The following is a 13,867-nucleotide window of genomic DNA, read 5'->3' as shown; positions in this document are numbered from 1 at the left end:
ATCGTAGCTAAATGGGGTTTTGAATTTAAAAAAAAAAAAAAAAACAACTCCAGAGATTTTTTAGTTTAACCCCTCAACATATGATTTGACGAAAAAACTTTCCTTTTCGATATAAAATCTAAAGCGAAATACAGGCCTGTAATTCCAAAAGCGTAGTCAAGCAAGGTTACACATTTCTACCAGTGGCTTGGGCTCCATTAAAAAAGTGTGAATAGTCTTCTGCCGAAATTGAAAAACATTAAATGTGGCTCAACAAAGATGGCTAAGACAGATTTTAGGAGTCAGTCATAGAGATCGGGTCTAAATCAAAGAAATCATATGCCGAACTAGGAGTCGAATCCTTAGTAAGGTTGTGACAGAGCGTCGCATGAGGTTTTGCGGGACATGTTCTCCGACAAAATGAATTACGCAAAATAAGAGTTGCGGAAACAGCTTTCCGGAAAATGCGCCGAACGGCGCGAGAGGGTCTAAGTCAGTAAGAATAGCACATTAGCTTTTTGAAATAAAACTTTTTAATAGCAAGATAATGCACTGTAGATACCTCAGAATATGCATTTTGTTGGCTTTCAATACCAGAAATAGTGCTCGGCGGCGGGGCTTCGCCCCGCGCTGGGGGAGCACTGCGAGCTCCCCCAGACCCCCTTGCTAGCAAGGGCGGGGATTCTACAATAAACAATAAACGTCTTCCGAAAGGGTCAGAATGTAATAAAGATTAATTATGTACACACACACACATAATTTTTTTCCGCGGGGGGGGGGGGTGGGGGGCATCCCCCCCAAAACCCCTCCCGAAAAAAAATCCTGGCTACGCCCATGGTCCCTCTAATGCACCAGTTATAATCTATAAAATTTAGATCTATGCGCTATGTTACAATCTTATGTTACAATGTAGTTGAGTATTGGAAATGTCTCATTATTTTTCGAGACGAGATCAAATGACCTAATCCAACTGTAAGCCAGTACTGGTGAAAAATCAAGATAACTTGTTTAAAAAAAATAATAATTTAATGTTTACATTTAAAATCATAATAAAATATAAGGTATTTAATGTAACACCATACAATATAATTCACATTCATTAACTTATTCGCAGTATGAGACTTATCATGAAGCTTTAAACTCAAAGTCTCAAGGTACTGATTGTTTTGGAACCTGATATAAATTTATCTCTTCTACTTATAATTTTTTAAACTCAAAGTTCTAGTAGAGAAATGCAATAAGAATGTGACATTTCTAATTGTTTCCACTAAAATATTTCCAATTGTTTAAGTAGAAACTCGAAGCTGCTAGTAATCCAATGTGTAAAAAAAATTACTGTTGTTATTTCACGGTCAACCTTGACACATGAATCACTCGACAGTATATAGGAATTCGAGTAAAGATTGGTCATAGTCTATAATCGGCCAATGTCTAATCTTGTATATATATATTATTATATATAATTCTCTTCATGGCTCAACGAGTCCTGACACTAAGAAATAAAGGAAAGATCACTCTTTTATTTCGTCAAGTCGGACTAGAGTTACATCACGTAACGTTAGCGGCCAAAAACAAAAAAAAAAAAAAGGGGGGGGGGAAGTAGTATTCACCAGTCACTAAATAGCTAAATGGAAAGATCACTCTTTTATTTCTGCAAGTAGGCCTAGAGTTCCCCTCCCCCACGTAACTTTAGCAGCGAAAAAAAAAGTTGGGAGGAGGGGGGGGGGCGAACAATACTCTGTATTCAACCGTCACTAAATAACCATTGTGTAGCACTATGCGAAATGGATTTCGCGGGACCAAGTTTGGGTAGGTGATAGTGATACGGATAATAAGTGAAAATTATAAATGTTTTTTTTGAAAATAAATTCGTCTTTGCATTTTATTCATTCTTTACTAGCCTTGCCTGTAACGAAGTCATACAGTACATCATAAAAATTATATTTCCTTTCTTACATACATCACACTCGATAGCAAGAATTACCAAATGTTTCAGTCAATCTACGAGAATTGTTGACCTCAAGTAATTCTTCATTAGTTTGAGGGTCGAGAATATTCTTTCACCAGATTCCACAATTACGGGTATAGCACATTGCAGTTTTTTTTTGTTTTTTTTTAATCGCGCGTAGGATTGGCGTTTTCCATATTGAATGACACCCCAAAACGACATATTGTCCATATATTTCAGGAGATTTGTATCAGTTTTCAAAAGATTTTTAATAATATCCGGAGATTTCCAGGACTTTTTCGTAAATTTTGCAATTTCGGCAGATTTCCAGGAGCTACTGGTAAATCAGGTGGCCGCGGGAAATCTGTTATTAGTTATAAAATGGTTTAATTTAATAATTTAAACCTAGAATTAGCGCGTGTCCTATGAAAGTGCGGGACCCACCGTGGTGGCATAGGTAGCAGTGGCCTGCAAAATAGCGGCGTATGCTACGCCGCGGGTCTACTAGTATGAATTAATAACAAAACGCCAATCCTAGTCGCGATTAAAAAAAAACAAAAAACGAAACGGCTTTGTCAGCTTTCATTGAATAAAAATGTATTAATAAGACGAATTTTAACCAAAACCAGAAGTAGAAATACTTAATTTACTTTAATAGTTGCTGACATATAAATATAGATCTAAATCTATCTCGACCTCTTCGAAAAAAAAAAAGCGATATTTTGCTAGTCGATAGTAAATCTAAAAGGCAGATCTGAATGTTTATCGGCGTTTTGTTGGAAAACTTCTATCTACTGTAAAGTTAATTTGACAATGATTTTGTACTTAGTAAAGTATAAATAAAATGCAATGACGAATTTATTTTCTGATACAAAATCTTAATTTTCACTTATTATCCTTATTACAACGCAAATTAGGCCCCGCGCAAGCCGTTTCGCATAGGACCCCGCCAACCTGTAGAACCGGCCCTGAACACAGTCACAAACAGATGTATACCAGAGGTCATGTTTGTCTCTCTACATAAATATACGTAGCTATTGAGACCCATATTAGAAAGCTTATATACTGTTAGTGTCATTTAAAATTGTGTCTTACATTTATTTTGTTACAATTAAAGCGTTAAAGGTCTCTTTATCTAGATCTAGTGTCTGTTTATATACCAGAACTTTTTTCCTGCGTGTCGGATTCACAATTCACCCGATATTCCAGGTCAACATATATACATTCAAAAAATACTCCTACGCAAATACCCTCCCAAGCACTGTGCACACCCACTTACATAACAGACGTGAAAGACTTGTATTTTCAACATGGCGGACGAGTTCACGAAAAATGCCCTTGAGAAGTAATTCACTAACCCATTCATAAACATCGATACAAACACACACACAAATCAGGACACACACATACACACGTATGTATCTCAGCTTATACACATTCTCTAAAGTGACTTAGCAATCGTTGTGTACACGGGCTTAACTATCTATTTATCTATCCATCTGTCTGTCTGTCTGTCTGTCTGTCTATCTATCTATCTATCTATCTATCTATCTATCTATCTATCTATCTATCTATCTGTCTGTCTGTCTGTCTGTCTATCTATCTATCTATCTATCTATCTATCTATCTATCTATCTATCTATCTATCTATCATCTTATATTATAGGACCTATTATCTTATAAAACTATCTATTTGTCTATCAAATTATCTTCATGACAGTTCCATAGGACTGTTAAACAAAAAGGATACGAGCAATTCAAGCAAGCCTTGTTACTTCTTCTTGTCAATCTGTATGGAACTAGACACTAGAGTCACTTGGGCTGACTGGTGGTTGCTTTAATCTTATATTGAAGAGTTTTTTTTAACGTCAAAAAAAAAGTGGGCATTTAACCTCAAAATCTTCCTTGACTACGCTAATGGAATTTGGTGACTGTCTTTTTCTTTCTCTTTTTGTTTGTTTCATTTAGGAGACAGGGGGTGTTTGAACACCAAAACGCTTCAGACTACGCCCATTAGAAGATGTGTTTATTAACAGTTACAAACTAGACAGACGGTGACTTCAGCCATCAATACACATGGAGTCGTGTCTTTTTCTAGTTAACACCGACACACTTCCCGGTCCTTAATCCACATTCTCAGGTAGCACGATGAACTGCTTAGTTCCAGACAAAAATACTATAACAGCACACAACGGATTACAATAAAACAAATTAATATAAGAATATAAAAAAAAACGGGTTACTATCTAATTTAAGTTAATCTTTATACCGGGTTAATGTTTCAGTAATCCGCTTTCTTTTTTTTTCCCCTGTCACGTACTGAGACGTCCTGTTGTTATATTCAAATCACATTTACATTGTGGCAGGCGTACGCTATAATGTAGGCATTGATCTCAGTCATCGCTGCCATTGTTTATTCATGGCTGATAAGATCAGCTCTAGGGGAAACTAAGCTCTTAGCTTTTCAATACTATCAGTGATCCGTGACGAAGCATGTGTTGGACAACACTACCCCCTTCTCTCAAAACTCAAAAGCGCAGTCAAGGCGATTGAATGGCGTCGGGCAGGGCACAATCCATTTAACACGTTTCACTTCTACGTCATCAGATTCAGGACAACTGTTGATGATTGTAAACTAGCCAAGTAACAGAACAAGGAGCAGGGGCGGTGTTGATCTTGGAAGACATTGTGAGCCATAACTATAAATAAACGTGATGAAAGATGGCTCATTCCTCATTAAAGGTGGAGCTCCCAACACAGTAGACGGGTTTTAGTGGGCTGGAAGTGAGGAGGGGGAAACTTTTGTGAAAGTATCATCGCGAATAATTATTAGACTGGGGAAATGTGTTATGCCACACAGCGCTATACACTACTCAGCACAGCTTTCTCAACACTACACACTTTTCAGCACAGCTTTCTTAGCAATACAGACTACTCAGCACTACAGATTACTCAGCACTACCGACTACTCAGCACTACACACTACTCAGCACTGCACACTACTCAGCACTACACATTAATCGGCACTACACACTACTCAGCACTACACACTAATCAGCACTACAGATTACTCATCACTACAGACTACTCAGCACTACACACTACTCAGCACTACACATTAATCGGCACTACACACTACTCAGCACTACACACTACTCAGCACTACACACTACTCAGCACTACACACTACTCAGCACTACACACTACTCAGCACTACACATTAATCGGCACTACACACTACTCAGCACTACAGACTACTCAGCAATACAGACTACTCAGCACAACAGACAACTTATGACTACACACTACTCAGCACTACAGACTACTAGCACTACAGACTACTCAGCACTACACTACTCAGCACTACAAACTACTCAGCACTACACACTACTCAGAACTACAGACTACTCAGCACTACATACTACTCAGCACTACAGACTACTCAGCACTACAGACTACTTAGCACTACAGACTACTCAGCACTACACACTACTCAGCACTACACACTAATCAGCACTACAGACTACTCAGCACTACACACTACTCAGCACTACACACTAATTAGCACTAAACACTACTCAGCACTACACACTAATCAGCACTACACACTACTCAGCACTACAGACTAATCAGCACTACAGACTAATCAGCACTACACACTACTCAGCACTACAGACTAATCAGCACTACAGACTAATCAGCACTACACACTACTCAGCACTACACACTACTCAGCACTACACACTACTCAGCACTACAGACTAATCAGCACTACAGACTACTCAGCACTACAGACTAAAGAACAAGGAGCAGGGGCGGTGTTGATCTTGGAAGACATTGTGAGCCATAACTATAAATAAACGTGATGAAAGATGGCTCATTCCTCTTTAAAGGTGGAGCTCCCAACAAAGTCGACGGGTTTTAGTGGGCTGGAAGTGAGGAAGGGGAAACTTTTGTGAACGTATTGTTACGTATTTCTATATCTTCTGGCTAAATGTATTAGTAGACACACAAATAAAAACACTGTAAAGAACTTGACGACTAAACTTTCAGCTTCGTATAACTTTATTGACTATTAACTCTAACAATTTGTTACTGTAACATGTAGCGTAGAAGACTGTACAATATCTGTCAGTTTACAGTTAGCTATACTTCGTTGCAATTCATCTCTTCACTTCGTTGCAATTCATCTCTTCTCAACTTGCATCGAGCCGTATTCCACAGAACAGACCAACGACACACTTCCCAGTGTCGCTCCAGGTCTCCCAAAGCTGAATTAAGTCGTACTCAAGTCTACCGAATCATAGCCACACACGTCTTACATCGACTGTATCGACTGAAACGGCTCAAGTCCACTGTAGTTCGCTGTATAGACTTTAACGACAGTAGTCCACTCCAGTTAACTCTACCCTAGTTAACTTACATTGAGTCGTACACATTTCTCTTCCACTAGAGCCGCACACGTCTTACATCGTCTGTATCGACTGTATCGGCTCACTCACGACTGACTTTTTACATTAACTCTCTGGCTTATATAGAGTCCCTAATCGCTCCTCCAAAGTTGCACAAACACTGTTAGTATCATCTGGAACAACACGTGAGGAAACGTCACATCCTGTCTTTGTTTTTACATGTAGATTCCAGAGAACACCTGCTGTAGTGTCATCAAGCCGGGGTCACACGTACTGACCTCTATCTGTCACTGTTCATTAGTAACTGCCCCCTTCTTAGATCTTTTTGTCCTCTGGAATAACACGTGAGGACACGTCACATCCTGTCTTTGTTTATACGCGTAGATTCCAGAGAACACTGGCTGCTGTGTCATCTCGTTGGGGACACACGTTGACCTCTACTTGTCACTGTTCATTTGTAGCACTGCCCCTTTCTTAGATCTGTTCGTCCCGAACAGATTCCATTTCACCACCATACTGAAGAAACCGATCGACGATCAAGAAGGAAGCTTTGGTGGTTGCCCCCTTCTCAGAGATGTTCTTTCAATCTGGCAGTTGTCCATCTTCTTTCCATAGAAGAATGGGAGCCAAATCCTCATTTTTCAGCAGGTACTCACAAATGTTTTCATCAATCTTGGTATGGAAACATCGACCTTCAGATGACGACATTGGGCAGCATTCTAACGAGTTCGTGCTTCAGTGGCTGAGTTTTACATTTTCAAGCATCTTTTTAAAGAGCTTCTTCAGAGATACACAGGCTCATCACAGTACAGCAATATTCACATGCTCTTCTTTTAAACAACAGCAACTGACTTTGGGTTTGTACAATGCCTGTTGGGTTGATCTTCTCGTACAGTTTTATTCGTACAGTTCTATCGCAGTTCTGGCATCTTACACTAGTTCTGTCCTTCTTGCTTCTGACTTGATTATCGTTCTTCTAAAACCTCTGTTATACTTTATCAACCTATTCTCGTGAGGAATGTTCTTAGATTATTCTTCAGTGGCTTCACACTTTCAACTGATTTGTAAGGCTTTCTTCCTTGGTTTATGGTCCCGGACAGAATCTTTCTTAAAACATGGGCTGTGGAGTTTTATTAGTGCAGGTGGTTTCTATCAGTGGGAGAAGTGGTGGGCTTGTTTTCTAACAACATGGGCTATGGAGTTTCATAACTGCAGGTGGGGGTCTGTCAGTGGGAGAAGGGGTGGGTTTGTATCTTGATCTTGTTGGAGCCATCCACGTTGCACTCTGCATGTGTCGCTTTCTCCGCCTCCTCCATTTGATATTTCTTTGGTTGCGTTGATGTCGTTGTCGTTGTCTTGCTTTCTTGTCAATCAATGCTGATGGCAACCACTTAGCACATAGGAATGTATTGCATTTCATAGCTGTAGTCATCAAGACTGTTGATCTAACAAGTTGTTTCAGCATTATTCTTTGATGGGTCATTTGCGAATGAGCTGCAAGTCCACTTGAAGGCAAGTTGTCAAACACGTCATCACCTTCATCCAAGTCTGGAGAACTCGACTGTGGGGCAGGTTGATAACATTCAACGTACAAAGGTCCATCAACTTCAGAATCAGATTCTATTGTGTTTCCTTGACTTTCACAGGGCTTCTCGCGCTGACCTTGACAGCTGGACAAGCTTCTGTTAAGTCCAGACCTTGCTGGTGTATTTCTTGGCATTCACAGTCTTCTTGCAAAGCTACGTAAGTACAGTTCTTGTCAAACGCATTGTTGCAGTAATCAAGCTTCAAGTTCCTCTCGTAGACACTGGCAGATAGAAGACAGAAGTCTTTAAGGCCCACAGCAACAGGCTTGGACGCAGACCCAACGTTGTCTTGATCTGTTTGGCTCGTTGAGGTACTCATATCAGGTTTATCTGTAGTTAAAGCTTCGGTCAAACTATAGGTCTCTTCTATTGTTTCTTCAGCGGTCTCATTCTGCTTTTCGTTGAAATAGTAACAGCAACCGTCTCTTTTCGTTTCTTGTGGGCCACATTCGTTTGGTTTGCTATCACAGTCATAGACAGCACAACCATCACCAGCATCCTTATCGTAATTGTCTGCATCGCCACATCCTTGGTTGGACAATTGTTCGCTGTTCATCAGTGGTGTAGCTCTTTCATCTATCGACTCAATCTGATAATGTTGGGTGTTCAGCAGCTCGTTAATCATGATTCTAGTTTGATCTTTTATCGTATCTGTTTGTTCTTCTATCTTGTTGGGCGTGGTAGCTATTTGTTCATTCTCATTCATGACTTTAATCAACTGGTTAAATGAAGAAAATCTGGTGTTGATTTCTGATTCTATCTTCTTAATGCTCTCTTTCACCGAGTTCATTTTGTACTACTCAGCACTACACACTACTTAGCACTACACACTACTCAGCACTACACACTACTCAGCACTACACGCTACTCAGCACTGCACACTACTCAGCACTACACACTACTCAGCACTACACGCTACTCAGCACTACACACTACTCAACACTACACGCTACTCAGCACTGCACACTACTCAGCACTACACACTACTCAGCACTACACGCTACTCAGCACTACACACTACTCAGCACTACACACTACTACACACTACTCAGCACTACACGCTACTCAGCAATACACACTACCCAGCACAACTTTCTTATCTCTGCACATTAGGATCTGCATGGAAAGCTTTGGTCCGATGCCCAGCCCTTCTTGTGTAAGCACAAGTTGTCACATGTCGTCATTGTGATTTGACCCCTCCCTTACCTTATTTATCTTCCCTCACTACAATGAAAAATACGCTATTCAATACGCTATTTCAACTCTTAGTCAAGACAGGTAACTCATGCTGTTCAATGAAGGTTAAAAGATTTACATGCATTAGTTTGGTATCATCCAGACATGCAGACCTAACTTGAGAGAGTCGACTTGATACTTACAAATATTTTAAAAGCCTATATTTATTTATGCAACTATTTCCCGTAAAAATCGGATACATAAGCAACTACAAGTTCAGAGCCTAAAAAAATACACACCTGTGTTTCAGGTCTTCTGTAAGTATTAGCCCGTATCGGTTTTGGTCCAAATGCTTCGTATTTTTTGTAAAGTATTTTTTTTTACAGCTTAATGTCTAGTCTTCAGTTTAATAATAAATTTGCTAAATGCATGGAATATATAAGGAAAATCGAATTTTCGACTCAAAATCTTTCTGGGCCAAAAAAAAAAAGTAAAGCGAAAAAGAACAAAAAAAAACAAAACAAAAACAACTACGACTTGATTGTGACTGTTGAGCAGCGAGGGCAAGATGGGAGTGGTGAAGGAGGGGAGGTTACTGAAGTCACATTGATACCAAATAAAGAGTACAAGGGTGGAAGGATACCTTTGTCAGAGCTTCCCACGACACAAACAGACCAGTAACACTATAGGTGTTTTCGTTTTAGGATTAACTCAAGCCCTCATACTGTGCAACTTTGGTCGATGGTTTGATTCAATCAATTTAACATGCTTATCGCTTCAACAAGTTTGTCTATACAAGTTTGTCTATACAACAAGTTTGTCTATACAGCATGTTCCGGTAAGGGTTCAGCGTATTTCTATGACTTTTAAGAACGCAGATGGACAGACACACGGAGCGAGCAACTATGAGTATTTACCTCCCCCTCCCCCTATCTCTACACTTGTCTAGTAGCTACTTTTCCTCTTGTCATAGCTTTTGTCATGTCAAGTGACCTTCTTGTTGACACTATTTTAATATTCATTTCCAAACAATAAACTCCTTGATATTGCCATATCACGTGATCTATTTGTAGCCCCCCCCCCCCTCCCAAAAAAAAGGTCATATTGTATTTACATTTGTATTTAAAAATTGTTGCTTGATATAATTAGAACCTTATCGATCAGGTAAATATATAAATTCAGCGTTGAAACATTGAATGTGCAACTCTGATTTGTGTTATTTCCAAACATGACATCCGAGGACTGGGCCAAGTCAGAGGTCTGTAGTACTAGTCTCAGTGGGAGCTTCCCTATAATTTACTCTCTTTCTTCTCTCAATAGCAATGTTATTCTAGCAGTATCGGCCGTAAAGGGTGGCAACGGAAAACCGCTCTACGGTGAGGGCCGCCTGTGTACTTTAGTATGTTACATGTCATATTAATTCACCTTTTGCTATAGCGTTAAAGCTTCTAACTCTTGTAGCGTTTAATACCGTATTTGTTCTCTCGGGCGTTCGTAGAATGGCCGTCGATAAACTCTCTTTTAAATTACCCTTATACCTTCCATTCAAAAGCGAAAGAACCTACCAAAAAAAGTTAAAAGCAGCATGTATGCAGATGACCTTGCCTTAATTAGCACAGAAGAATATGTAGGAACATCGAAATTTCGATTACAAGATGCTCTTGATAAACTCAATACTTGGTCCAAAGACTGGGGCATGTCCATTAACACAAAAAGACAACATATACCATATTCTCACTGTCAACAAAACAACAAACAATAAAATTAACATTAGATAAGGAAGCTTTAGAAAAAATGACAGCCCTACTTATCTTGGAGTCACCTATGACCCGAGACTAACCTGGAAAAACCAAATAGATAAAACACAGAGTAAAGGCATCCAGAGACTATCCCTCTTGAAAAAATTAGCTGGCACAGATTGGGGAGCAAATCACAACATCCTGAAAAAGACCTATACCAGTTATGTAAGACCTGTACTAGAATATGGTGCCACAGCATGGGGCTCAGCAGCCCAAACCAACCTAAGAAAAATAGACAAGGTTCAAAATATTAGTCTAAGAATAATGACAGGAGCAATCAAAACAACACCCATAAGAGCTATGGAGGAAACCGCTGCCCTGATTTCTCTGGATGAAAGAAGAGAAATAAAAATCCTTTCCCATTTCACTAAATTGGAAACCTTGGAGAGGCACCCACTCTGACCAAAAATCCACAAAACTGGCACAAAAAAAACGTTTCAAAAGGACCAATTTCATACAGGAATCTCTAAACCTAAAAATGAAACACCAACTTGAAAAAATTTTTCTGGAATCCTCGATACACTATAATAAATCTCCACCCTGGGACGAAAGCCCTCTTCCTACTATAAGGGACCATATTGAAAACATAAAAAGAAAATCTGATTACAGACCAACAGAGCTCAAGGAAATAGTGAACTGTTTTCTACATACCAATTACCCTAACAATCAGTGGATCAGAGTTTACATGGATGGCTCATCCCATAAAGCCACCACAAATGGAGGAGCTGGAATACTTATCGAATGGCCAGATGGAGGAAAACTAGAAAAATCCATTGCAACTGGAGAGCTCTCTGACAGTCACAGAGCAGAAAGGGAAGCACTAGCACTAGCTGCTACCATGCTAGCAAATCATCCAAGTTCCCCTCACAGTCAGATTGTCTTTCTAACAGACGCGAAAACAACCCTCCAAAGCTTGCAAAACTCTGATTCCCCTTATATTAAAAAACTCAGAACAGCACTTACAAAGCTCAACAACAACAGCAAAAAAAACTGTTATTCAATGGATACCAGCTCACATACAACTAGCAGGAAATGAGAAGGCTGACACACTCGCCAAGAGTGGGAGAACAAACTCACAAGTAAACTCTGCACTCTATCCAGAAGAAATGAAGAAATTAATTGTAGATAAAATAAATGAGAAATGGACGAGCTCCCATCCAAATCACAAGAAAGATGACGCTTACTATAAGCTATCCCGACAAGACCAACGTCTAATCTTTCGACTCAGGACCGGACACAACAGAATGCGACAACACATGTTCCGGAAGCTCAAAATTGGAACCAGTGAAATCTGCCCATGTGGAGTATCACCAGAAAATGCCGACCACGTCCTCCAAAACTGCTCTCTCTACCAAGAGGCCCGTATAAGACATTGGCCCCAAATCACCCCAATAGAAAGAAAACTATATGGAGAGCTCCCTGATTTGGAAACCACTGCGTAGTTCATCTCATGTATTGGTCTAGTCATATGAACATTCCAACATAACAATGAGAACGATGAAGAAGAAGAAAAAAAAGCGAAAGAAAGTTGAACGAAATAGATCAACTCTATAAACAGACAGTTTCAAAGCTTAAATGTAAAGCATACAAATATTGTTTGTTTAGTTGTGAAAGAAAGCATATAAGCTAGCTGGATTTGACTCGGTGGCTTTGATTTGTTATTTAGTGGATCGGATTGAGATCTAGAATGGTGAATGTTGCCTTCACATTTGTTAAATTTTGTCATGAAAATAACAGTAGAGTGTGAGAATGGGTTTACCCGTTTTGTTGACATATTCAGGTCTAATAAACAATACAGTGAAAATGGGTTTACCCGATTTGTTACAAGTTTTGTTTTTTAATAAAGATAAATTTAGATTTTTTTTTTTTTCTAGGACACGCTGGATGAGGGAATGTCATTAAACATACACTACGGTCTCCGCAATAATCTAAAGAGCATTTAATTTATGCCAGGTTTTATCAATATTGGTCAAACGGTTTTTATTTCTATGCGAGAAGCACATTCTGATTTATAATAAGTAGGTTCTGAATGTTCGTACAAAGTATAAATACGTGTGTTTTAATATATGCTTTATACAAGTGTATACGATTGTGGGTGTGAGTTATTGGATGATTTCCCTTTGTAAAAGTGTTTGCAAAAATGCAGTAGTAATGAGTACCCTTACCGTAATTACATTCCTCTTGTTTAAAAAAAAAAGACTGTTCAAACAGGACTTAACCAGAGGCGTAGCTAGGCTGGAGAATTTGAAAATGAGTGTTTTTTGACATTAAATATTACGCAAAATGCAGGGGCCCCCAAACAGGTCAAGCCGACGTACCCCCAACTGATGGCGAATTCCTAGCTACGCCACTATCCTCCCTAAAAGGAACAATCCTAAAACAATTCTTAATGCGCCCAATGCGTGTAAGTTTCCTTTCTAGTGGTTGGTTGCGAACGTTTTAATCTCTCAACTAGGAGTTCAGTAAATAAAGGACAGTAACATAACTAACAGGATATGACCTACTGGTTACATTTTAACTACGTCTGTCTTAGAAGCATTTATTTAGAACTAGCAGGATATGACCCGCTGGTTACATTTTAACTACGTCTGTCTTAGAAGCATTTATTTAGAACTAGCAGGATATGACCTGCTTGTTACATTTTAACTACGTCTGTCTTAGAAGCATTTATTTAGAACTAGCAGGATATGACCTGCTGGTTATATTTAAACTACGTCTGTCTTAGAAGCATTTATTTAGAACTAGCAGGATGTGACCTGCTTGTTACATTTTAACTACGTCTGTCTTAGAGGCATTTATTTAGAACTAGCAGGATATGACCTGCTGGTTACATTTTAACTACGTCTGTCTTAGAAGCATTTATTTAGAACTAGCAGGATGTGACCTGCTGGTTACATTTTAACTACGTCTGTCTTAGAAGCATTTATTTAAAACTAGCAGGATATGACCCGCTAGTTACATTTTAAC

Source organism: Biomphalaria glabrata, chromosome 13, assembly GCF_947242115.1.
Source record: "Biomphalaria glabrata chromosome 13, xgBioGlab47.1, whole genome shotgun sequence".
NCBI lineage: Eukaryota > Metazoa > Mollusca > Gastropoda > Planorbidae > Biomphalaria > Biomphalaria glabrata.
Note: the sequence above shows the minus strand (reverse complement) of the source record.